The following is a 27,210-nucleotide window of genomic DNA, read 5'->3' as shown; positions in this document are numbered from 1 at the left end:
CTGAACCCCAAAGCCTCATGCCCATTGCACAGTGCCAAATGCACTCAGTCCATCTCCAAGAGTCTTCAAAGTCTTAACAGTTCCAGCCTTGCTCAAAATTCCAAGTTCAAAGTCTCCTCTGAGACTCAAGACAAACTAAATTGTGAGCCCCTGCAAAAAATAAATAAATAAATAAATATTTTTTTTTTAAAAAAAGTTACATATTTCCAAGATACAGAGGCACAGGGTAAACATTCCCATTCCAGAAGAACAGGAAAATAGTAAGGAGGAATCAGACCAAAGCAAGACTGAAACCTAGCAACACAAAGGTTAAATCCTACAGCTTCAAGTGCAGGCATCAGGGTACACTATGGCATGATATGGGTGGGCTGCAAAGGACTTGGCAGCCACATCCCTATGACCTTGCTAGCTGTAGCCCACATGGCCTCTCTCCAGCTGGCCCTGCTGCTGCTGCCTGCAGCCTCCCTGTGCAGGTGTTTTGGGTCCCTGGGACCTCTAACTTTCTGGAGTCTTCATCACAGCTTCATGCATTGCCACACAGCATGGCCTCCCAGACTTTCCTTTGAAATGTTGGTAGTTGCTTCTATGACTCCATAACTTCCATTCTTTTTTTTATATTCATTTTTTAGTTGTAGTTGGATATAATACCTTTATTTTATTTTATTTTTTATGTGGTGCTGAGGATTGAACCCAGGGCCTCGCACGTGCTAGGCAAGCGCTCTACCACTCAGCCACAACCCCAGCCCTCATAACTCCCATTCTGCAAACCTGCAAAACCAGCATCAAGTAGTGGAGGCCAAGATCTGACTGGAACCACAGCTGCATCTGAATGTTTCAGGCGGAAATGGGTACCTTGAGGCTGACAGTTGCCTGGGTGACCCTCTGGGAGCTTGGGGGCTCTCTTCCCAAACAAATATCTTTGAAAGGAGTTTGCACAGTTTTACACTTTTACACTTTGAGCCTGCCACAGGTGGGGTCTTGCCAATTCCTGAGACGCCCTCCAGGCATCTTTTCTATTGTCCCAGTGCAAAGTTCTTGGCTTCTCCTTCTGGAGATTGAACCCAGAGCCTCATCCATGTTAGGCAATCACTCTACCACTGAACTATGTCCCCATCCTTTTTATTTATTTTCAAGACACTAAGTTGTTGAGCCTGGCTTCGAACTTGCAACCCTCTGATTCCTTCCATTGCTGTTGACCATGAAGTGACACAGCCAAGGGGGCAGCCCTTATCACAGTACCTGCGTAGTTTGGAAACCTCTAGAACTATACCCTCAATTCTCTTTGCCTCAACTTCACTGTCAAATGTCAGTCCACACCTGGACAGCCCTGGTGTGAAGTACAGTGCTTAATGAGACCTCTTTCCTTCCATTTGACAGTGACAGCAACAAGATCAAACCTTTGGGTCTCTTGCCAAAAGAGGTAAACACCACAAAACATGGTCAGAATTGACCCAAACACTGGGAGAAATGGAACAAGAGCTCAGCATGAGCCTGCTTGACATGGACCTGTAGAAAAATAGACCCAGTGTCATCTCACTTTGCAGGCCAAGGTATTTTGTCAGCAAGATGGAGAGAAATGCATTGGTACATTCTGGAACTTCAGTATTGATGGACAGCCATGCCTCTGTTTTAAAGTGATATACCTGAGGTGGACAGTGATTAATTCTAGAGCCGGAGGGCACAAGGAGAAGTGAGAGAATGACAGGGAATGGGTACAATATTTCAGAAAGATCTCCATGGGAGAGTGCTGCCACTCTTAGAGCACTGGGAGGAAATGCCAACAACAGCACCAACAGCCTCAGAGACCACCAGTCTCCATCTACCCTGGATATTTTATGATCATCTTGGTGGCCTTTATCAGCACAATCCTAATTGGCATATTCATCATGGTCCATAGGAAAACAGACACCATAGAAGAGGTTTCTCTGTGCAGCTCATCCACTTCCATCCTTTGTAAACTGGTCTCCCATCACTGTCAGCAGCTCTCAGCTAATTCTTCTGAACGGCACCTGTTGCTTCTTCATCAAAGCAAGTGAAAGCATTGATGATGCCATCTTCAAGATTTGTGTCATTTAAATTCCCACCAGACATGGACCCCAGAGCTCATTCATCATGGCCTTAAAGTCTGCATCAGTAGGATTATTCCCTAGGGAGACAAGCGTATCATGCAAATCTTTGTTCACAAAACCTTCTCTATTCTCATCAGTCATGTTAAAGGCCTCTTTGAACTCCTGAATCTGTGAATGATAAAATATGGCAATGACGTTTGATGCTGAACACTGAGGGACTCTTGGTGGTCTTGGTCTTCGTCTTCTTGCTCTACATGGATATGGTGACTTTGTACTTCTGGAGCCAGACACCTGAACGTAGTTGGCCCTGTGTGAGAAGACCAGAGACTTCCATGGGCAGTGGGGTGTGGAGAGCAATAATGGCACCAGCCCTTCCGGTCTGGATAAAGAGTGGAAGGCACTGGGCAGGGCATGGGGTGGTGCAGTGAGCACAGCTCAAAATAATGGATCCCGAGTGTGCATTGCCTCCACGCTGCCTGGGCTGAATGCCCGCAGCCCGGGTTTGGGTTGTCTCTTCCTTGCCTATTCTGATCTGCAGCCCTCCTGCAGCAGACTCCTCCCTCTATGCTCCTGACAGTGCTAATAGAAATAAATGTGAACCATGTGTAATTAAAAAATAAAAATAAAAACCTCGAAAATCTCCTTCCTTGGCCACACGCTTTTCCAACCTGTCTTTGATGTTCCCCCCTTTAGGGACCAATCTTCTTTGAACCTGGGCTAGTCTAGTGACTTGTTCTGAACAACAGAAGGCATGGGAAATAATGATGTACCATTCCAAGTGTAGACCAGAAGAGTCCCTGTATGCTGCTCTCTAGGGCCTGCCACTATCATGTGAACCTACTCAGTCTCGCCTCTCAGGGATGGGAGATGACAAGCAGCAACACTGAGTCAGCTCTTCATTCCAGACACACAGGCGAACCAGGAGAAATCAGAAGTGGCCTGCTGACCCAGCAGTTGACTGCAACTACCTAAGGGGACCATCCTAGAGTCGCTAATCCCCAGCCAATCTGCAGACTGGTGAGCTAAACAAATTCTTGGGTTTGGGAGTGATTTGTTAGGCAGCCATAGCTGAGCAGCACATCTCTTCCTGGGCTGGATCCTGAATCCCACCTTGCAGGGAAGTATAGGCACACTCCCAACCTGCAGCAGCTCTCCCCACACAGTTCTCCTCAAGTCTTATCTCACTTTTTAAGTCTCTCAATCATTTGGGATCTCTTCAGTGATTTTTTGAGAGGTCTGGTTCTCTGTCACCTAATTTGGACTTTTTCACTCTGGAAACTCAGTCATTATACATATAAAACTTCCAACTAAACACACTGTTACATTGAGAAATGTGTTTATTGGTTAAACTTTGCTTTTCACTGAAAGCAGGGACCATTTGCCTTAGCAGTGTCAATGCCTGATGCTTCTACCCCTGACTGTCATTTCAACTTGTGGATACAGTGTGCAGAGTGGCTTTAGTGAAACCAGAGTTTGAGAAGAAACTCTATTCTCTGCTTCTGTGGATGGGTGGGGCCTTTGCAAGCCTGCGTGATAGGGTCAGCAGCCAAGGGTTGCAGCCAGCAAAGCCAGACTCTTCTCCACTGCCATCAAGTGGTGTGGCAGCCTCCAGTGCTACAACAGATCCCAGCACCCAGACCCCACCACCAACTTCTTTCCAGGTTCTTGTCTCCAATAGGACAATGAAAGCCAAGAGTGAAAGGAGCAGGACTTATTCAAGTGTGAAGGATGGAAACCACTTTTGAGGGGCGAGAGGGAAGCTAATGGAAGTTGCTGCCAGAGTGTGCTAGTCTAGGAGTTCATATTGCACTGGGTCAATACTATTGGTCCAAATTTACGCTAGTCAGATGGAAAAGCACTAACACTATTGGTTAACCCTTCAGTCTGGACTTCCATTCAGGTCTGCCCCACATCAGCCGGATGGTAGATGCTCTGGGTTCCTGGCTACAGTGCTGTGTGGAGCAAGTGTTTCCACTGGATGGGACCCTGCCTGTGGTGCTCAGGCCCTCGCTGGCTTGGCAGGCTCTGCATGCTGCCTGCATTCCAGGCTCCCTGGGCCACCACTCCACAGCTCCAGGACAAGGGCTTGGCTTCATTAGGACACTGGACAAAGACACTCATGTGATGGCAGGAATAAGTTCTGTCCATTTTTAAAATGGTCACACTTAATATCTCAGGAATGGGCTGCATTTGTGATGCAGGAAGCTACTAAAACCCACATTTAACAGGAGAGAAATCTGGGGCATGATGAGCTGAATCAGCGTGGCTGAGGTCAGAGTGCAGCTCCCAGGGGTCCTGCCTCTTTTTCCTCTTACTTCACCCATGCCCTCTCCAGCCTTCAGGATCATGAATTTTGTGGACTTGTAACCTTTTAATAAAGTACAGACAATCAAAGATGTAGACAGGTGCTTGGCTTGGGGCTTTCCTTAAGTAATCCAGACCAACATTGGATTTCAAATCCCTCAAAGGCAACGACCAGGCATTCTCTTCAATAAACAGTAAATAAGCCAACTATAAAAGGAAAATTACTGTCCCATGGGGTTATACAGCCTATTTATTTGAATTTCAGTTATTGTTACAAGAATTTATGGTATATTTATCATCATGAAAAGCATTTATCTTCAGGCAACTGAAGCAATAAGAAAGGCATAGCATTTAATTTTACCCACAACATTTCCTTTAATCCAATCTGACACCACAAGAAAAAAAAAAAGAATCAGTTAGAATTTATTGGCTCAGGATAATTCCTAATTCTCAGATGGCAGCTGCCAGAAAAGCTAATTAATTCAGATTGACTGCTGGGCTTCATTTTTATTTGGATTTTTTAAAAAACGAATGAGGGTAACAGATCAATAGCATATGTGCAGCCTGGACTCAAATTCTAAGATGTTATCTGCCAGATGGGGTGTGTGTGTCCTCTTGGCCCAGAAAGAAGTTCTGTGAGAGGGGAGGTGCATTTGCAAGAGTCAAGGCCATCCGGGCTGAGTTCAAGAGCAGGGCAACTGGGCAAAGGTGAGTACTGAATTCAGACAGGTCTGATCTTGCTTGGTCACTTACTAACTGTGTGACTATGGGCATGTTAATCCAATGATTCTGAACTTCAGTTTCCTCATCTGTGAAATGGGCACAATACCACTGTGCACAGACAGACAAAGGGAAGCGAGATGCACAGTGTGTGATCATCTGTGTGCTCATCAGATGAAAGAACATTTCATACAACACACCTGCTACTCCAGATCTCCAGTGCTCAGCATTGCCTTTTAGAAAATCTTTATTCCTTCCTTCATTCATTTGCCTCATATCTACTGAACACCCATAACAGGTCAGGGTATCAAGAACTACAAGGGTGCACCAGTGGACGAGGGTAACTTCGTCCTGGCCATGGTGGGGTTTGAATTTTTACTGGAGGAGACAGTCAATAGAAAAGTAAACGCATCTTTGGAAGGCGCAAGGTAAGCCAGGGCGTTAGAGGGAGGGGTGGGAGCCTGTGGCCAGGGATCCTCAGGGGCATCAGGGTTGAGACTATATTGATGACAGGGAGGGCTGAGGAGCATTCCTGGCAGAGAAAGAGCCAGTGGACAGGCCCCAGGGGACACTGAATGTGGTGTGTAGCTGGAGCACATGAGGTAGGGAGATGGACCCAGGGCTGGAAGGGTGGACAGTGGCCAGATCCTGTGAGACCTTCTAATCAGAGGTCAGCAAATGTTTTCTACTAAGGGCCAGATGGCAAATGTTCAAGGGCTCTATGGGCTTTATGGTCTCCACCACAGCTCAAGTCTGCTTTTGACACACAGCAGACCTATACAAATTGCAAACATTGGACACGTCTGTGTTCCAATAAAACTTTACTGACAAAAACAGACAACAAGCGGGATTTGGCTCACAATCTGAGGTTGCCAGCCTTTGTTTTAGGTCTTGGCAGAGTTTGAAGTTTAGGTTGGGTACAATGGGTTCCATTAAATGGCTTTAAGCAAGGGTGACATGATTGCACCCATAGTTAGGACACTGATCTGGAGCTTTATACCAAAAATAAGCCAAATTAAAGCAGGGTCCCCACCTGCTCTGAACAGAATTACAGGAGTGATCAAATGCTCCTCTAGGGCAGCCAGTGAGAGGGATTCGAAGAAGCTGGAGGAGCGGGGAGCCAGAGACAGCAAAGAGGAAGAGAGGAAGAGCATGAAGAAAACACACTCCTTGCATGGAGTGAGGGTGGCCTTTGGGGGTCTACTTCTTTCTCTGAACATTATACCTGCACGATACCTATTTTGTGAGTCTAGGTATTTTATTTACTCTCATTTCTCTAAGGAAGCCTATTGTTTGACTGTATTACAATTTATTTCTGCATTCTGCTTTTGGCTATATAACTAGGAGTGGCTGGGGACCTACTAACGCCTGAAGGTTTAGTTAAGATGTCAGGACACAGAGCTGGTCCACCAGCCAGGCCCTGGGTCAACTTGATGGTTCAGGGTCTTTGGAGCCCTGAGTACTGTGGGTCCTAACAGATAAGAAGAATCAGGTGGCAAATGTGAGTTCCCCAGAAGTGCTGGTTCAACTCCCAACGCTTTCAAGCTGAGCTGATGTAGTTCAGAAAAATGAGTAGCAACAGACTAGACTGTGGCCAGGAAGTGTTGGTAGGTGGTGATGGTGGGAACAGTGGGGGAACTGGAGGAAGGTTTTTTCAGTGCTCAGTTTGTCCTCACAGGCTGAGGTCAGCAGATATACCCTAGAATGATCAGACCTATTGCTAGGATTAAGAAAACAGCCACTGCTCTGAACTCCCCTTGGGCCTGCGTCCTCCTACTACCAAGGCCTGGCCTGGAACTGCCTGCATGGCCACAGTTCCTTTGCCCCAGCCTCTAGTGCTCTGGCCACAGCAGGCCTGGACCTGGTGGGAGGAAGGGGCCCCTGATCCTTGAGCTCACACCCTAGCTGGCTGCAATGTGCCATCCGCCAGCCGCCCAAGGCTGGGACCGTCTAATGTCACTACAGTATCTATAGGGTGCTAGGCCAGTTGCTAATCATTTGGAATATCACATCTGCCATTTCTGTGCCTATTTTCTGGCTCAGACAGTTGGAGCAAGAGTTGCTTTGATGGCTGACTTTGATCCTTGATGAAAGAGCTACAGTGAACAAGAGTAATAATAAGCATAATAAGATAACAATAAGGAAAATAAGAGCTAACATCTCCTCAGCACTAACAATGTGCCAGGCTGGTTCTGAGCATGTCACACGTGTGAGCTCATGCCGCTCTCACAGCATCGCTCTGCGGTGGGCATGACAGTGATTTCTGTTTCCCAGGTAAAGAAACCAAGGTCCATCAAATTGCTCAAGTCTGCTCAGTCAGTCAGTGACTGAGGTGAGATTCAAACCCAGGCAATCTGATGTCAAAGTCTGGAAATCAGAAAAATAAATGTAGGCAGTGTTTCCTTGCACGCGTCCCTTGGTGTGGGAGTGACAGGGCAGATAACTTTGGGCAGTGGTGGGATAAAACACTTTCTTAACTGCCTATCTTGACTTAAAGTGTTCTTGTATTTATGTGTGCATGCATCATTCATTGAACAGCATTTATTAAATCTGAAAACTGTTTGAGGTGTCAGACTCTGCCAGGTCCAGACGACAACTTGGTTCTTGGTGAGTGGGAGTCAAATGAGAGCAGTTACTGTGAACATCATTAGCCACTGCCAGCTCCAGCTGAGCTGCAGGTACAGGAGGGAGCATAGCTCCACCTCACCCCCTTCTGGGTGTCTAGTCCACTCAATCTCTTCTGGGCATGTGGGTCTGGCACCTTGCAGGGGGCATGTCTACCCAGCAATATCGATGAGGAAAATAGCTGGAAATACAAACGGTGCCAGTAACATGTCTTTGATGGGGAGAGCCTCTGCTATTTCCTGTCCCTACACAGCCTCTGAAATGACACCTTTTATTCTTCATATATAACATCTTACAGGCTGTTTAAAGATATGTGTGAAAGTCACTCAAAACAATATTGGCCAATAACATTATAGAGAACACAGTGAAGTAAATGGTGAGAATTCACCAGAGGCTGTTTGTCGGCCCCAAATACTGAGGTTCCCGCAGCTCCACCCTGCTCTGCAGTGTTATTGTCAACTCCATTAGCTGTGGATGCCACATGTAGATGCTAACGACTCCCATTTTGTCCTTCCAGCCTTTACACTCCTCCAAGCTCATATGTCCAACTGCCTAGACAACTGCCCGACATCTCCATGTCCAACCTATCCAAAAAAGAACCCTCAATCTTTCAAAATGTGTTCATTGTTTAGTTTTCCATGTGTTATTTCTCATGCTAGGATCTTAACAGTTATCCCTTATTCCTCCTTCTTCTCACCCTACTCATTCAATTGCTCAGAAAGTTCTTACTGCCAGCTTCTGCCTTGAATGCACCCTCCTCTCTCCACCTCAACTGCAACCTTTGTAATGGAGGCCACCATCGCCTCCCGCCATGGATTATTGCAGCGGCACCCGACTGGCCTCCCTCTATAATGCTGACAACCTGCAACTCTTTTTCCTTGCATGGAGGGAAAAAAAAAGAATCTTATAACAAAGCTTGAATCATACCCTTAAAGCACTTTAATAGCTTCAATAGCTGCCCAATCATATTTAGACTAAAACTGAAAGCCCTTACCAAGAAATTTTGACCCACAAGGTCCCAAGTTATCTGTTCCCTGTTTTTCTCTCCAGAGACTCCTAGTGCTGCTATGGTCTTTGCTTATCTCCTCTCAGTTCCCAGCAGACAACTGAGCTCTCCCTGCCACCAAGCCTTTGCACCTGTTCTGTCCTCTGCCTGGATGCTCTTTCTACCACTCATCATGTGGATACATACACAGGCTGGCATGGAAAATCCCATAAATAAACTATGACTCATAAATGCATGCTTTTGATAGGATATTTGTTCTTTCTAATCAATAAACCAATGAAGATGTCATAGGGTCTCCATCAGTTCTGCAGTTATTACTGGGCAATTGTATGTGCCAGGCACTGTTCTAAGTGCTGGGGAAAGAGAACACTGGCTACCTCTTTTAAGGGGAACAGACAACAAACAGACAAGTTGTCCCTTGGTATCCAGGGGGAATTTTCCTGGACCTGCCAGGGACACCACAGTCAGCAGCTTAGTATATTTCTTCCACATAATGCATTATATCTAGGTCAGAGATATTGTAATGAGAAAAGTCCCCCCCAAACACTTAGGTGATGAAAACAGAAGGCTCTTGGCCAGGATAGAAGTAGAGTGCATGTGACAGACAGCCTTGGGGGCTGGACATACCCACTCCATCTATAAAGATCTGTTGTGTGATTACAGAGCTCAGCCCAGCTCAATTACAGAATTCAGTTTAACTAAATTGCCTAAGGCCTGTGGGAGCAAAGAGCCTCCCTGGCTGAGCAGGACAGGTATGTGGCCTTGTTTCCAGGTTACAAAACCATTTTTTTCTAGACCACTGTCCACGTGCATGCTGGGTAGGGACTAGTGGACGCCACCTCAAGGAGAAATCTGTCTGAATCCAAAAACTCCAGCCAAGTGTCTGGAAAGTACGTTTTCCAGAAAGAAAATGATGGAAGCTTTCAGAAATGGCAGGGCTGCGAGGACAGAGTGGAGAAGAGCTGTGACAGGGCTGGGTTAACCCTTATCTATTACTCTGGGGCAGTCAGGTGGCCTCTTCAGGCCTGACTCTCCTTATGCAGTAGCTATGGTTTCCAAACTCCTTTCTCATACATTCAGTTTTGAAAAACTACAGCATAACTTCCTTTAATTGTATGGTTCAAGGCTCTGACGAGAGGATATACCCATATCACCACCACCCTATGCAAGACATTGCACATTTCCACAGTCCCAGAAAGTCCCCCTTGGTCACACCCAACCTGATCTCACTCCCCAGCAGCAACCTGTTCTAGACCTTCCAATCAATCCAGTCCTTCAACATGTGCTTCTTGCTTCAGTTTCTTTTGTTCAACGCTTGTCAGGAGGACCCCTGGTGCTGTGTGTGCCAGTGCTGGGCAGTGGCCCAGGGTCCTAGTCAGTTCAGGCTGCTGTAACAAAGGGCCACACAAATCTATGTCTCACAGTTCTGGAGGAGGTCATTCTGAGATCAGGGTGCTAGTGTGGTCCTGGTGAGGGCCCTCTCCTAGGTGGCAGGCTGCTTACTCCATCTCAGCAGGTGAGAATGTTCTCCTTGTAAGGTGCCTCTTTTATAAGGGCACCAATCCTACCCATGAGAGCACCACCCTTGTGACCTAGTCACCTCCCGAAGACCCCACTCTCTAACACCATCTATCGGGTCTGAAAAATTTAACATATGAATTTGGGGAAACACAAACATCCAGATCATAGCATCCCCTATTTAAATATACCAAGCTTGTGTATCCTTTTACCTGTTGAAAGCCATTTGGGTTGTTTCCAGTCTGGGGCTATTATAAAGTTGCTGTGTACAAGTCTTAGCAAGGACATATATTTTCATTTTCCTTTGATGAATACCTAGGGGAACAAAATTTATTTTATGCAAAAACCTGATCTGTCAGAATTATAGTGGAGTAAGGTGGGGTCCTGGAAGAGCTGTGCCTTCTTATTTCTTTTACCTTTCCTATAACACCTAACTCCCTTTTGTGGAGACAAAGGGCGCCTGTACTGGTAGCTCCACACAGCCCTTCTGTAGTCAGCCTGAGGCCCCAGGGGACCATCATCTGTTTGCAAGTCTGGGGACATCTGGAGGAATCTTTTCCTGCCCACAAGAACCCATTTTCTGGTAAGGAAAAATCTAGGGTACATGAGCATTTACTAATGATTTGTCACAAGTTATGATGAACACGAGACATTACCAAAGTTTGTGGTAAGTTAACAGTGATTATAAATGTCATATACTTGCACTTACAAATACACTTGATTTTCCTGAAACTTCCTACTTTCCCAATGAAAATCATTTAGTACTGTAAATGCTTTTTACAGCTTACTGGTGAATTAATTTTTGTACTTATTTAGTATAATCAAGATAGTATCCACACCCTGTCATTCAAAGTATGGTCCTCAGGCAGTGGGGCTTTACTTGGGAGCTTAAAAATGCAGAATCCCAGGACCCATGTCATATGTACATTTTACTTCTTGATACTTTTTTCCTAAATATTTTTGTCCTCATTACTATCTTCACTTATCCACTGTATCCATATCTAGGATAATTTTCATACAGATTCATTTTTGAGAAAACTTGGCATGTTGCAGATAGAAAACAGTTTTATTCTGTTGGTTAAATATGCCAATAAAAATCCATCTATATATTTACTTTATGAAAGTGAATTTTTATGAGCATTTTCTGGCTGTATTTTATCTGTTCACACTGTCAGCCTTTTTCTGATATATTCAGAAGCTGGACTTAACTTTTCTCTGAATAAGATAAAATTCATGTTTTCTAGAGTTCTTTTAAAAGTAGATATAATTTATATGGCACAAAGAAATCTGTATATGCTAAGGGTGTAAGGATTCTTTTTATTTTTTTTAACCCCAAATCTCGACTTTCTGGCTTAAGTGATATACCAGATAATATGAGTTTTGCTTCATCCATATAATTTTCAGAAATAATATTCTTCTATTATAGTACTAAGAAAATTAAAACTCCTAAATGAAGATGTAACTATGGTATATTTAAACTGTGGGTGCTATGATCTGGATGTTTGTGTTCCCCCAAATTCATATGTTAAAATTCTTTTTTTAAAATTTTTTTTATTTTCTTTTTTTAATTTTTATTATTGGTTGTTCAAAACATTACATAGTTCTTGACATATCATATTTCATACATTTGATTCAAGTGGGTTATGAACTCCAATTTTTACCCCGTATACAGATTGCAGAATCACATCGGTTACACATCCACATTTTTACATAATGCCCTATTAGTAACTGTTGTATTCTGCTGCCTTTCCTATCCTCTACTATCCCCCTCCCCTCCCCTCCCATCTTCTCTCTTTACCCCATCTACTGTAATTCATTTCTCTCCCTTGTTTTTTTTTTTCCCCTTTCCCCTCACATCCTCTATATGTTAAAATTCTTACCACCAAAGGATAGTGGAAGGCATGAGCCAGAGTTAGATGGACAGTGGTGTTCATCCAGATCGCCCACCCTAGTTTTAGGAGGTGGGTCTTTGGGAAGTGATTAGATCACTACACACACACACACACACACACACACACACACACACGCACGCATGCACACAATCTTTCAGGAAAGTGAAGTTTGCCATACAATTCACCATTCCTCTATTGATCAGGTGCTGTGGGTTCAGAAAATCCAAAATGTTCTGTTTCTCATCCAGAATGAAAAACACCTAAGTGCGCACCTCACATATAACATTACATTGACCAACCATTTGAAGTTGCCAACCTGTAGATGAATACTTAGGGGAGCCTGTAGGTTGGCAATTTCAAATGGGTTGGTCAATGTACAATGTACATCAGAAATACAATTGCTCTTAGGCATAATCTCAAGAATTAAACGAAATGAAGAGATCAGAGCTGAATGAGAACTGATGCTGGAATTGGAAGTTCTAGAGTCTGGTCTTACACCTGACCTGGCTAATCCTGTGCCTTGAATTTAACTTGTCCTCCAAGTCTCTCCTGCCTCAGTTTCTACATTTTGACAAATACTGGGTTAGATCAACTCAATGATCTGAAATAATATTGTGCCACCAATTCATTTACTTAAGCCCAAGAGAGATACATTTAACCCTTCAATGTTCCTATAGAGATAGCAAAACCCAAGGCTTCTGAAGCCTCACTGAGCCCACCCAAATCTATATGACATAAATTTGACTTTTCCATTTAATCATCATTCGTATCAATTTTGCAAACTTTTCTGATTATAGAGAATGCCATCAACCAACAGGAGGTGAGAGAGGAAAAGACAGAAGGATCTGCACCTCATACACCCCCACTCCAGCCAGGGCTGTTCTATTCCTTCTACTTATCTCTACAGATTAAATGGAGAACTGGCAACAATGATTTTATATCAAAAGTAATTTTTTTGTCACTTCCTCCTTTTCTGAACCAACTTATATCATTCTTCCTTTGCAGAAAAGAGGAAAAGGACTTATAAATCCTATTTCTGCTAAGCTCTAGTTAGTAGGAGCTTTTTCATATTTTATCCAGTTTCTACAGCCTATTACATAATTAATAGAAATTTCAGAAAATAGATTTTAAAATTCTCTCTCTTAGAGTTCATCCACAGCCCTCAGAACAGAAGCCATTGTCTATCTTGATTTCAGTTTTAACTGGAATGTGTCTTCTACTTACTCTCTCCTGATGGTCTGTTACCATGCAGCTCTCCTGGGGTAAAGGTGCTTCTAGTTCTAAACCACCATGTTCCTTGACTTGAAGAACACAGACGATCTTCATGGATGTGCCTGCTGACATCAGCCAGCTGCTAATTAACTAGCTGTGTTCACTTGGCTAACACAGCCTCAGGGAGCTACTTCTGAAATTTCTGCTGACTTGCAATGGATTCTTCCTAGAGTTCGCCTTCATACTTGAGGAGAAAGACCCTCACAGTGAACAGTAATGAAATCACAATTCCTCAGACAAGTCTCTTCAATGTTTTCCTGGACAATCACTTGATGGAATGTATTTACATTTAGTATATTTCTATGTTTGGGTGTGTTCCTCCAGGAACTGCGAATTTAAGAATATCCCCCTTGCCCTTTGTGAGAAGGTGAACACATAGCACCACAAGAGCAGTGTGGTTTGTTAACTATCAGCATTATCACAGCTCACAAGTAGCCTGATGGTGGACAACTGCCTTAAACAGTAGGTCTGAAGACGGGGGCTGCTAATTGCTCACGGTGCCAAAGATAGGGTGTACCATGAGATCTGAGAAATTCCACATGACTGACTACTATGTGGTTTTTAAACAAAGTCTGAATTAGACTGTCTTCAGAAGTGACACTTCTTCTGCATTTGGCTGCAGGCCTCAGCACCTCTTATTATGTTCCCGTCTGTCTCACACATTGATCCCACCAGCATGGCTCCCAGAAGCACTCACATTTACATCTCTTGCCCATTCTCCCTCCTAGTCATCATCTATCCCACCATCACATTTCCCTTGGGATATTTCTAGTTTAAAACTCAATCTCAGTGACTCGTGAATCTTGTGACCCACTGCAATTTCCCCAAATGGCCACTCTGTTCAACATGGATGAATCAGGTCTGGCCCATCCTGGATGTGAACTGTTTGTTCTTCCTGTGTTCATTGCCCTAATTTACCTTTGTGGATACCAAATCTGTTGATTCATGTTCTTTTTTTAAACTAAAGTGTCCTTAAAAAATTCAACTCTGTCTTTCCAAGTTGCTAATGGCAGCATCCTGTTCAGGTTCTTCTGTAGAGTCAATAAATATTTGTCTGTCATATTAGCCATTAAAATAAGGTCAAATGCAGTTAACTCTGGTTAACCAGACCTGTGGAGGTAACAGAGGTATAAAGATTCCACAAATAACTTGCATGTAGCTTGTACTAGGGTCACTTGCCTAAATACACACACACACACACACACACACACACACACACACATTTTAGGACTAATAATACATGAGTGGCTACTTCTTGCTCAAATTGATTTCCTCTCTGGTCAGTCCTCCTGTCAGCACTCTAGAAATGGAGACCAAGGTAAGTCCACATACATTTAGCCATGAATTATCAACCACTGAAATGACTGCTTCGAGGGCCCGCGATCTATCCATGAATATCTCCTTCAGGCTGGAGCTGAACGACAGTCTTCTGAACTATGATCCTTGACAGCTCTGTGAGGCCTGGTGACCTCTTGCTATGAGCCTCCCCCTCCCACTGACACCCATGGCAAACATTACTAATCTGTCAATGCCTCAAAAACAGTAAGGAATAACTGGTAACACTTATCCAGACATACGTTTTCAGGGAGGGGTAACCGTTACTGATCTTTCAAAAGAGTTCATATGCCGTTAAATCTAAAAGCATTCAAGATTTCAGCTTGACTTCCAGGTCCTACTTGTGTTGCTACTGGACACATTCCATGTACTAAATCATTCCCTCGCTGCCAGTGGGGGTGGGGGAGGGCCCACGGGGCAGCCCACTTGTATGAAAACCCTTCCAGACAGGCAGATCAAGCAAGTAGCTCTTCATTCATAAAAATGGAGAGAGTACTATGACCTCTTAACTTTCCATGAAAAACAGTACAAAAGAGAAGGACCAAGACCACAACAGAAATAATATAAGGAGGAGACAGAACATTTTAAGAATACAAACAGAATCCTGATATCAATCATGAGACAAGAACAGGTTGCCATAAAAAAGAAGCAATCACCAGAAAATAAGAGCTCTTGAAAGGAAAAAAGGATTAAAGCAACATCACATGAATCAATATCACTGTGAGACAAAAAAGAGTCAAAAAACCTTCCGAAGACATGGCACAAAAGCACAAAGAGATAAGGAAAATGAAGGAAAGTTAAGAGATCCTTTGGATCAAACCAGGAGGTTTAACATCCCTGTAATAAGAAAAGGTTGGCAGAATTGGAAAGATTATAACGAAATAAACAGTTTAAAAAAAAAAAAGTGTGGAAGACACACAAGACATCGTGAAAAAAGGTTTCGGGGCTGGTAAGGTCAGTGGTAGGGTGCTTGCCTAGCATGTGCAAGGCCCTGGGTTGGATCTGCAGCTTCATTAAAAAAGTTAAATAAAATTCAAAACGGCCCATCAGTGATCAAGCAGGGCATTGCACACCACTGACAAGGTGAAGGCACTCAGACCTAAGTCCCTGGCCTGGATATCTGACACAGGCACAGACTGCACAGGTCCATCTGGAATCTCTGCTTAGTTATGTCCTAACACCACTCTATTTTTTTTCTTCCAAATAAAATAGAATATTTTTTTCTTCTCCTCAATATTTCCCTGTTGGTTAATGGCCCACCACTTACCTAAGTGCACAAGTGAAACTGAGGGGTCTTTAATTTCATGTTCTTTCCTGTAGCATCCAACTAAGACCCTCACCTGACCACTTCTCCCCATCTCTACTGCAACACCACCCCAAACCACAGCTGCTGTGGGCCAGGGTTAGAGCAATGGCCTCTGACTGGCCTCCCTGTTCCTGCCTTTTATGAATCCATTTTACACACCACAGCCAGAGGGCCCTTTGAACTTAAATCAGATCTTAGTACCCCCTGATTTAGAATAAGATCTGAGCCCCTTGTGAGCTCCCAGATGCTGTCTCCTGTTTGCCTCTGGGGTCTCAGCTCCTGCCCCTTCCGGCTTTGCTCCCTAACTCTTCTGCTACCCCGGCAAATTTCTGTCTCTAAACACTCAGAGTCCACTCCCACCTTGATCCTTTGGATCTCTCATTTGTCACCTCAGGGAGAACCCCCTCCCCGACCTCATCTGAAGGGTCTCCTCATCCTGCTCGAGATCATCATTATCTTCTTCCCCTGTTGCACAGACATCTCCCAACGTAGGCATCTCATCTATTCATTTGTCTACATTTTATTGTACCAAATATCCACAGGAGCAGGGATCTTACAGACCTATCTCCAGCCTCTAAGGTTCCTGGCAACCAATATCTATGGTAAATATTTGTTGAATGAATAAACTGCAATATTTTAGAACAGCAAAAGCAAAGAATGAATTCAAGAAGTTCTCAAGAAAACAAAGCAGATTACCTACAGAGGAATATGATCAAAGTTATCCATCTTCTCACAAACAATATTGGAACTAGAAGAAAATGTAGTGATACTTCACGGTTCCAAGAGAAAATAATGTTCATCCTAGAATTAGATGCCCAGCCAAACTTTCAATCAAATCCAAGAACAAAATCCAAAAGTTTTGAGCATGGAAGGGTTCAAACTCTGCTTTCTTACAAACACTCTCTGAAAGAATGATTCACAAATTTACAAAGAAAGAGGAGGAAAAGGAGAAGAAGAAACTAAGAGTGAAACAGTCAATCTGCATTGTAAGAAATAAAGCGAATCCCAGAATACAACCTGTGTAGCAAGCCTAGCAAGTAATTAGTCCAAATTAAAGCAAGAAAAATCAGAGGGCTCAGAAGAAAAACAGTCTTCAAAAGAAAATAAGCTGTAACAAATTACATAATTAAGAAATGGGTAAGGTTTCCTTCCTCAGGGAATGGCATGATATAATAAGAGTGATAATAATATATTACCTTCCCTTCTCCCTCCTCCCACTCCCAATTGTTTCTCCTAGTTTTTTAAGTTATATTCTCCTTTTAAAAATGTAAAACACATTTAATTGAGGTGTAATTTACATATGATAAAATGTACAGATTTCAAATGTGCTATTCAATGCATTTTCACAGATAGCTAGTACATTATCACCACAGCTGGTGTGCACGTGACCCATCTACCTTACGTTGGCATCATTCCAGAAAGTTCCCTTTGGGGTCAGCTCCCAGCTCAGCCACAACTGATGCCATTTCTATGACTGTGTCTTAATTTCCCAGTTCTAGAACTCCTCATAGAAGCAATCATACAGTAAGTACTCTCCAGCACCTGGATTTATTCACACAGTGTATTTTTAGTTACCCATGTTTGTTGCAGTTACTTTACTCTTTTTATAGTTGAACATATTATCAATATAACTCAATTTGTTTATCCGGGTTTTTTTTTTTGTTTTTTGTTTTACAGATGGCCATTTGGATAATTCAAAGGATTTTTTTTTTTTAATTTGAACATTATGGGCTGGGGTTGTGACTCAGCCGTAGAGCACTTGCCTAGCACGTGCCAGGCCCTGGGTTCGATCCGCTGCACCACATAAAAATAAATAAATAAAGATATTGTGTCCAACTAAAAAATAAATATTAAAAAAATTTTGAACATTATGCAGAGAGCTGCTGTGAATGTTCTTACACAAGTCTCATGCTGGACAGGAATTTTCATTTCTCATCAGGAAGCCTAGGATGAGAATTGTTAACTCACAGGTTAGATGTTAAGTTTAACTATGTTAAAAATTGTCCCACTCGTTTCCAAATTGATGGTGACATTTTTACATTCTAAGAGTTGATCCACGTTCTCAGCAACGCGAAGCAGTGTCAATTTCTTAAAATTTTATCCATTTTGTTGGGTGTGGAGTGGCATGTGTTGTGAATTTAGTTAGCATTTGATGCTCCGTGATGATCAGCAGCTTTCTATGTGTTTCTTGGCCACCATTATGTTTTATTTGTTAATTGGCCTTGTCCATGATTTTTATTATATTGGTTTGCTTTCTAACTATTGAGTTGTAAGGGATTTTATATATTCTGGAAATAAGTCAAATATGGTATTGCAAATATGTCTTCCCAGTCTATGACTTGACTTTCCATTTTCTTAGGTCTTTTGAAGAGTAGATGTTGTTTATACTAAAATCAAACTTATGAAATATTTGTATTTAATCATGCCAGTTACTTTCTATTTGTCCTGTCTATTCTTTTTTTTCTTTTTCCCTCTTTTCTTGCCTTCCATTCAGTATATTTTTTATTATTCATTTCACCTCCTGGTCAGCTTATCAGCTATAACTCTTTGTTTTGTTATTTTAGTGTTTTCCTAAGGCTAACAGTAAATATTAATTTATATCTACCTGCTTTTAAGTTATATGACACCATTTTACATATACCAACATGTACAGCCCAGAGGAAGAGACTTAGGATAATAGACCATTTCTTCCTTCTAAGGCTGAGTGGGTTGATCTCTTCCATGAAGTTTTTCATCTTCTATTGTTGTCATACTGCATGTTAAAAACCTCAAACTGCATTATTATTTTTGAAACAATCATCTTTTTTGGAGGGAGAAACCTGGATTCAACCCAGTGATGTTCTACCACTGAGCCACATCCCCTGCCATTTTTATTTTCTATTTTGGGACAGGGTCTCCCTCTCCCTAAGTTGCTAGGCTGGCCTTGAACTTGTGATATTCCTGCCTTGGTTGCTGGGATTAAAGGCATGCCTCATTACACCTTGCCCCCATTATCTTTTAAAGAAATTTAATCAATAAGAAAAAATTAAAAACATATTTATATTGCGGCATTTCCAGTACTCCTCATCTCTTTGTCACAGATCTATATTTTATCTGGCATCAGTTTTTAAAAAACTGTCTATGTCACGAGGGTCTGTTGCTAATGACTTGCTTTAACTTTTGTACATATTTTATATCTTTTATTTTGCCTGTGTTGAAAGATATTTTGGTTGTGTATAGTAATCTAGGGAGATTGTTCTTTTTAGTCATGCTTATTTTTGTTCTTCTGTATAAAATGTCTATCTTCAATTGCCTTTAAGTTTTTTTTTCCTTTATCATTGTGGGCTTGGGGCACTTTTTTTAGTTGTAGATAGACACATTATTTTTATGTGGTGCTGAGGATCAAACCCAGGGCCTTGCACATGCAAGACAAATGCTCTACCACTGAACTACAATCTCAGCCCTGAATTTTTAATTTGATTATTGATTCCTTCATTTTTTTTAAAAAAATAGTTTTTAGTTATAGTTGGAAACAATATCTTTATTTTGTTTACTTATTTTTATGTGATGCTGAGGATCGAATCCAGTGCCTCACATGTGAGAGACAAGCACTCTACCACCGAGCTACAATCCCAGCCCCATATTCCTTCATTTTGAGGATTTCCACTTGATTCATTTTCAGAATCTCTCTTTATTGTAGTGATCTTACATTTTCAGTGTTTTTTCTTTGATTTCACTCCTTATATTGTCTTTTAGCCCATAGAACACTTTAACTATGAATTTTCCTACACTGTGATGTCAATGAAGTCTGTTGTTGAAGTATTATGGGTTGTTTGAAATAATTTGTCCCCTTGCTTTTTCATAATGTTCATATGTCCATCTATTTATCAGTATCATTTTGAGTTCTTTTAAGTGAAGGACTATTTTGTGAGCTTCTTTCTCTTAAGACCCCGGGTTTGGGTGGATATTTAGGTTATGATATTTTAAAGCATTGTTTGACCTCTGCTGATCCCAATATCAGCTCTACTCAAAGAGACACCACTGAGCCCTATTTACTGTAATCACTTCTGAGGCAACCCTCATTCTATTTAACCTTGTTAAGAACAAAAACTTGTTGCAATTGTTCTCTGTGTTTCCTCAAATTCAAGTATAAATCTATAATAAAGTTCTGGAACAGGTCAAAAAGTAAGTTAGATTTAGCAAACTTAAGTGCATGCTAAAAATGAGGAAGGGAGGAAGATTAGACAAATGAGAGTAGAAAAAGAAGGGGGAGGGGAGAACAGATCTATAAACGGGTAATTTACACCAAGGTAGAAAGGAGAAATAGATGGATGGATTTTATTTAAGGTGGTAGTGGATAGTGCAAGAGGATGAGTTGGGGTGGGGGCAAGAGAAGCAGGTATAAACTAGAGTGAGGAACATAGGAAGATGGATTCCAATTAATGCTTTAAACTGTTAAATGAAATACATTCAAATGGGTTGGAGGTACAATGTTGGCTACTGTTGTACCAATTGTCATTCAAATTAAGGAGTTCCTTATATGATCAAAGTTGACATTAGAGGTGTGTATAGTGTACCAGGTCAAGGTGACAAATATTCTTATTCAATCTTGGTTTCGGTTTCATTGGGGTTTGGACATTTAGCAGCTGTCCATTAATCTTTGGCTGTGGGTCTCTAGTTGCTATGATCCTCTTACCAGTAGCTTCTATTTTGTCAGTTCTGGGGCCTGCAGCTGACAGCTCAGAGGGTACAGTGTTGTGAGTTGGCTGACTCTAATGTTGCACAAGTTCACTCTGAAGTGCCCATATTTGCTGTGGGTCAGTGGTTTATCTGTTCCTCTCTACTGGATCCTCTTCACAGTAGTGAAGATCTGGTAGCTACCTGTGTGTGCAGGAACACTGGTTGTGTACTTTCCACAGGTATGTTGCAGTAATATTCACCCTGATGCCTTTGCTCTCCAAGGTGCTATAGTGAAGGGTCTCTGGTAGTCACCTTGATTGTAGTTTCTACTGCCCCAGGTTGTGAATGGAGGGCACTGATTTCCTCTGCTTAATAACTGTAGTGCAAAGTTCCACAAGTATCTAAACAATAAGCCCTTTCACTTGCCACTTGTGTTCAAGGTTCAGTCTATGCACCTATTAAGGTTGGTATTAGCACCTTTCTCCTGTGTATAGCCTCTGGCAGTTTCCCTCTGCCTCTGTGTGTCACTGGATATTCAGGCAGCTCCCCCTGGTATCATGCTGTGATCCAGGGGACTATCCCTAGGCTTCCCATGATGCCTTCCCCCAGGACAGTGGTTGGGGCCTAGTGAATCCACTTTCTTTTGTTCAAGGCCAAAGCTGTCCACTGTGCCCTCTGAGTGGAGGGGGCGAGCAGGCAGCCTGTGCAGAGCTTCCTGCCCTTGCCTGGGTCACAGAGACTGAGTGGAGCTTGCTGGCTTTCCTGGCACCAGTTCCCTCCAGCCCCTTCATTCCCCTTGTTCATGGTGTAGTGTGGGGGAAGTTTTCGGTGGTTAACAGCTAGTAGTGGTCCTTCTAGAAGTTCTTTCTGGCTGGATTCTTAAGAGGTCCCACTGCAGGGGACTTCGCTCTGGTTTCATTTGCAGCCGTGCAGCCGTGGGAAGATGCCAGGCAGATTTAAGAGGGTGACAGGTCGGCTGTGGGCTCTACCCTGAGCCCCCGGCCCCCACCCCAGCTTTCTTTTCCTGGTTTGGTTTTCAGCTCTTTGTGGTGTTTTCAGGAGTCTTCTGTATTTTAAATTTTGTCTGTCTTTCCCACAGTTTTAAGAGGGTGAATTAACAGGCCACCACTGTCCCCGCCTCTCCCTCTCTGCCACCCCTTCCCCCATCTGCAGGTTGGGTCAGGGCACTCTGAGTTTGGTTTTCTCCTCTGGTAACCTACCTTCCAGTGTCCCCAGGTCTCAGACCATGTAATATGGTGTCTTAGGGCATTTATTTCATCACTCACCTTTCCATTCGACTTTCCTTTGCTGCCTCCTTTCTGAGCTGTGAGGTGACTAGGACACGCAGCCTAGCTCTCTTCCACCCTCTTCCCCACAAGCTCCGCTCCTTCTCCGCTGTCTTCTGTGGCTTCTGGTAGCCACATGCGGCCACCCACTTACTGAAACATGGCTAGTCTGAGGGAGGAGCTGGATTTTTTTTTTAAATTTCATTACATTTTTATTAACATAAAATTTAAATCCATGGCCCCATGTGATTAGCAGCCTTCATACTGGACAGAGCAGACACAGATGTTTTATTGTCGTGGAGAGTTCTGTAGGACAGCACTGGCCTGGGATGTGGGAGAGGATTATCCAAAGAATCAAAACTAGAGAAGATGGAGCATGGGGAGCTCTTGGCAGTGAATCTTGAGGAGATGGGGGAGGTCTGACTCTTCATCTCGTTTCCTCCTTGATGCCGCAAATATTTATTATCTATGTCAGGTCTTGTTGCATTTCCAGAATGCTCATACCTCCAGGGCATCTCAGTGCCCATGATGGGCTATTCTTAAAGGAATTTGACGATTTGGAGTTAAGGTTTTGTGTGAGACTTTAAAAAATATTTCTAAAGAGGAAATACTTGTTTTAACACATTCCAATAGAGAGTCAAATGTTGTCAAGTTGTTAATCCTGACTTTCTACCTAACACCTACAGGTTTGATGAAATAAAAAAATTATTCTAGTTGGTAAAACTGAATTGCTAGCCATTGCTTTTTGTGTTCTGCCCCTTAAGACTCTATGTTTTGACTGCTCGGGCCCTGGGAGAGTCACAGCTCTCCTTGACAGGTAGGTATAGAAGGTCAGAACTTCTCTGAGAAAGGAGGTGGCGTTTGTTGGTGGCACCTGAGCATCTGCATGAGATGGGCAACGTGAGGGCACCTGTACTTCTTAATTTACCTTTAAATCAATTTACCTTAAATTACCTATAATCTGAATTTTTTGGTAACAATGAACATGACTTTTTTTTTATAATTTAAGCTAATAAAAGGTAGATTAAATATAATCAAACTAAGTGGCACTATCCTTTTAGGAAAAGAAGAGCAATTCCCCTACAAGGCCTACCACGCCCTCCACACTACTTGCTTCCCACCCTCTCTCCCTTCCCTTCTCTGTGCTTCCGTCTCACTGAGCCTCTTGCAGGTGCCCAGGATGCTGCACCTGCCTGTGCCTGGGGCCTTGCAGGAGGCAGATTTCTCACTGTAAATTGCTTGACTTGCTCACACTCTTCTGACCTTTTCCTTTGGGCTGGGAGCAGGTAGGGAGGGTGCTTCTGCTCTCAGGTCTCACTCAGACGCTATCTTCTTAGGGAACTTTCTGTGGCAGCTTGTGTTTTCCAAAGATGGCCTTACCAATCTCTGCTCTCCTATGTCCTCTTCTGTGACATGACCTTGCCTCCGTCAAGAGAAGGAGTTGAGTTCTCCACCCCCTTGAACCTGGGCAGGACAACAGCACACGACAGAGACGACATGCTGAGGCTTTTGAGAAGAGCCTCAGTGAGCCTCAGGAAGACTAGAAGCTTCCGTGTGGGTCATCTGGAATGCTCACCCTTCAGACAGTCCTTTTTGCAACCCAGGGAGAAGTCCAAGCCACATGGAGAGACCATGTGCAATACTAGGTCCACAGCCCCAGCCAGGATCCCTGACCACAGCCCTGTGAGTGAGCCATCTGCCCTGTCTAGCCCAGCCAGATAGCTGAAGCCCCAGCTTTGACAGACCCCCAGAAAAGAGCTTTGAGGAAGGGTTGGGACAGTGGGTAGCTCAGTGGTACAGCACTTGCCTAGCATGTGGAGGCCCTGAGTTCTAATCCCCAGCACTGAAAAACCAACTAAACAAACAAAAACTCCACAAGGTGATCCTGGTCAGCACACAGAGTCATGGGAATTAATAAGTGACTATTTTAGGTTTGGGGGGGGGTTGAGTTACAGAGCAGTAGATGATCTACCTTCCCTAGAGAGGTGAGGTCCCCCATTAAACTCTGTTAGAGTCCCACTTTTCAGTAACAGTGAATAGCAGGAGGTGACCAGAGCCAGGCACTGTTACAAGCACTTCAACCAAGAACAACCACCATGTCATTCTGTCCTCACAAGAACCCTGAGAGGGAAAGAAGCATTTGAAAAATCCTTCTTCAATTACAGAAGCAAGCTGGGCTGAGCACACTCGCCTCCATGCTCAGCTAGCATGTGCTCCAGCAGCCTCTTGACAGCATCTCCCATGGCTTTTAATTGTACCTTTGTCTTTGTAATTATTTGGATGAATGTCTCTATTCCCATCCATACTGTGAGCTCCATTGGGGTTGGGACTATGTCTGTGTTTGTTGAGTGAATCCCTGGCGTTCAAAACAAGCTCACAAAATCAGAATGGATAAATCTCCTAAGGAGCTCACATTCATCACAAAAGAATAAATGCCAACTGCCTAACTGTTCTTTACAATACAGTGCCCAGCTTGTAGTTTAGAGGTGATATATGTATTTGTAATTCAAGTGAGTATAGCAGAGTGCTTGGGATATATAGCATCAGAGCAGGCAGATCTGGTTCAAATTCTGAGTTGAATATCACTTTAGTCAAGTTAAATGACCTCTCTAAAGTCTTCGTTTCTTCACCTATGATAATAGATAAATACCTTGCTAGTTGTTGAGGATGAAATGTGCATCAGTTAGATTTGCATCACTGTAACAAAATACCTGAGGTAATCAACTTTAAAAAAGGAGGAAAATTTGTTTTAGTTCACAGTTTTGGAGGTTTCAGTCCACAGCTGGTTGTCCCCGTTGCCTTTCAGCCTATGGGGAGGCAGTACATCATGACAGGAGAAACTGTTTACCTCACGGCATCCAGGCAGCAAAGAGAAGGTTCCTTAAAGTGTACGCCCCCCCCCCGCCCCGGCAATGACCTGATGACCATCCCCTGGGCCCCACCACCTTCCAAGTGTCAAACTGGGAGTAAGCCTTGGGGGGTGCATTTCAGGTCCAGATCACAGCAAAATGATATAGGCGAAGTGTTTTGAACACAGTCCTTGGCACACAGCCCCAATAAAGAGTCTCACTGTCAAACAAGCCATAGAAAATACTCCCAACTCACTCTGCTCATATTAAACATCAATCAAAACATGAGCAACTCCTGTACATGGCAGTAGATAGACCTATCCACTTTGTCTCCCTCACTCACTGAATGGGTAAAGCAGAGCTATGCTGTGGCCGTAGTAAACTTTGCATTATAAATGCAACTCTTGAGGGCTGGGGATGTGGCTCAAGCAGTAATGCACTCACCTGGCATGCGTGGGGCACTGGGTTCGATCCTCAGCACCACATAAAATAAAATAAAGATGTTGTGTCCACCGAAAACTGAAAAATAAATATTAAAAATTCTCTCTCTCTTTTAAATAAATAAACAAACAAAGAAGCACATAAATAAATAAATAAATGCAACTCTTGATTAAAGATTCTACTATCTCAATATACTGAATGAGGTCTCATAAGGAAGACTTCTTACAGAACCTTCGCATGCTAGATGGTTTTTTCCATTCAGGGCCAACAGCCTAACTCCATGCAGGTGAAGAAGGGCAGCTTACCTAGGGTATTTCTAACACACAACCCTTGAGGAACTCCACCCTGTGCCCTGGCCCCGGATCACACTGCCCTGAAGGAGGTTAACCATTTGGGTTTAGAAGACTTCTTTCCCACAATTCAGAAGCCACAGCTGCCAAAAGCAAAAAATAGACAACACCTGCTGTGGCTTACATCACTGAGAGGATAAATTTAATAAGCATGCGCAAAGGAGGCAGAATGTACTTAGTGCACTCACAGAGGCCTCAAGATTTGCTCTGTGGGCATGATAAAAACATGACTGTTGGAAACCTGACACTGGCTCGATATGTTGTCAATGGGACTTTTTATTTCCCAGGAAACTGACCAGGTGTTTGCCAGTTTCTGCACATTTTTGTCCAACTCTTCATTTTCCTGTGGCCTCAGTAGATTTACCAGTTGTTTCCACGCTACTTCTAATCACTCATCCCCCTAATTGGGAGTGATGCACAGTGTGTGTGTGTGTTTATGTATGTGTATGTATACAGTGTGAACAATGAACGCACTAGTCAAATGAAGAGGGAATCATTTTCATCTCCAGTACCTTATATGAGTGTTCCCCATTTAAGGACTGTAAATGATGGAAGTAAACTAGCATGTTACCCTTTTTCTCAACTGAGGAAACCCAGGAGCTGGGATCTCACCTTCACTTGATCAGCAGGGTTATTATAAAGCCTCCACAGGTTCAGTCCAGGGTGGGCCAGTCAGTCCTTTGCAAGAGAAAACTGTTTATGAAGGCCCATAAATCAGAACTGTGGCCTTGTCAGTTTGATCAATGCTTTCTGTTTCCATTTGAAAGAGGAAAGAGGAGCAGAACAGCTCAATTGGCCATGAATTCCTGCTCTGCTGATGTGGGTCCTCATCTTCACTGGCAGGTGGTGCAATCACTGGGGCAGGATCTAGACAAATGGGAGGTATACTGCAGCTTGGGGTGCCACTCTTATGCCACTGACTACTCATCATTGGGCTTTCTCCTCTGAAGAGACGGATCAAAACAAGGTTAACCTTTTAGCATGGAAAGGTGGAGCAAGCCCCAGACTAAATCCAGGACTCCTAAGAGAGTCTGTGACATCAGACAATGCATTTTATTTTTCTATCTACAACTTCTGCATCTGGAGAAGACTGAATGATCTCATCGACTCCTTTAGTTCTAAAGTCACTGATTCTCAACTTGTATAAACTACAACAAATTACATGTGCCTTGCTATCAATCAGCCCATGTATTAGATAATATCTGCCATCATCATAAATGTAGTCATTTTTTTCAATTTTACTATATTTTAAAGTCATTTTCTTATGATTTCTGGATTTTCTCTTTAAACTGAGTTCAAGGATTGCTACAAAAAATCAGTTATGTGTTATTTTATTTCTTATTCTATAAGTCTATTTTCTCTCCATTTTCCCCCTGAGCTCATTTCTAAGCCAAGAGTCTACATTGTTGGCTGGCAGTTTGCTGGTATGTGCAGGGAACTGCACTATTATCTAAGTAGTGGGTAGAATTAATTTTGTAACTAAGATTACATCTACAGAAGGGCCAGTGGAAATGGGCACCTTAGCTTAAGTACTCTATTAGAATGTACATGGCAGGAATTGAGCAAAGGAATTATTTT

This window comes from Urocitellus parryii, chromosome 3 (assembly GCF_045843805.1).
Source record: "Urocitellus parryii isolate mUroPar1 chromosome 3, mUroPar1.hap1, whole genome shotgun sequence".
Classification (NCBI taxonomy): Eukaryota; Metazoa; Chordata; class Mammalia; order Rodentia; family Sciuridae; genus Urocitellus; species Urocitellus parryii.
The sequence above is the reverse complement of the archived record's forward strand: the minus strand, read 5'-3'. Positions refer to the sequence as shown.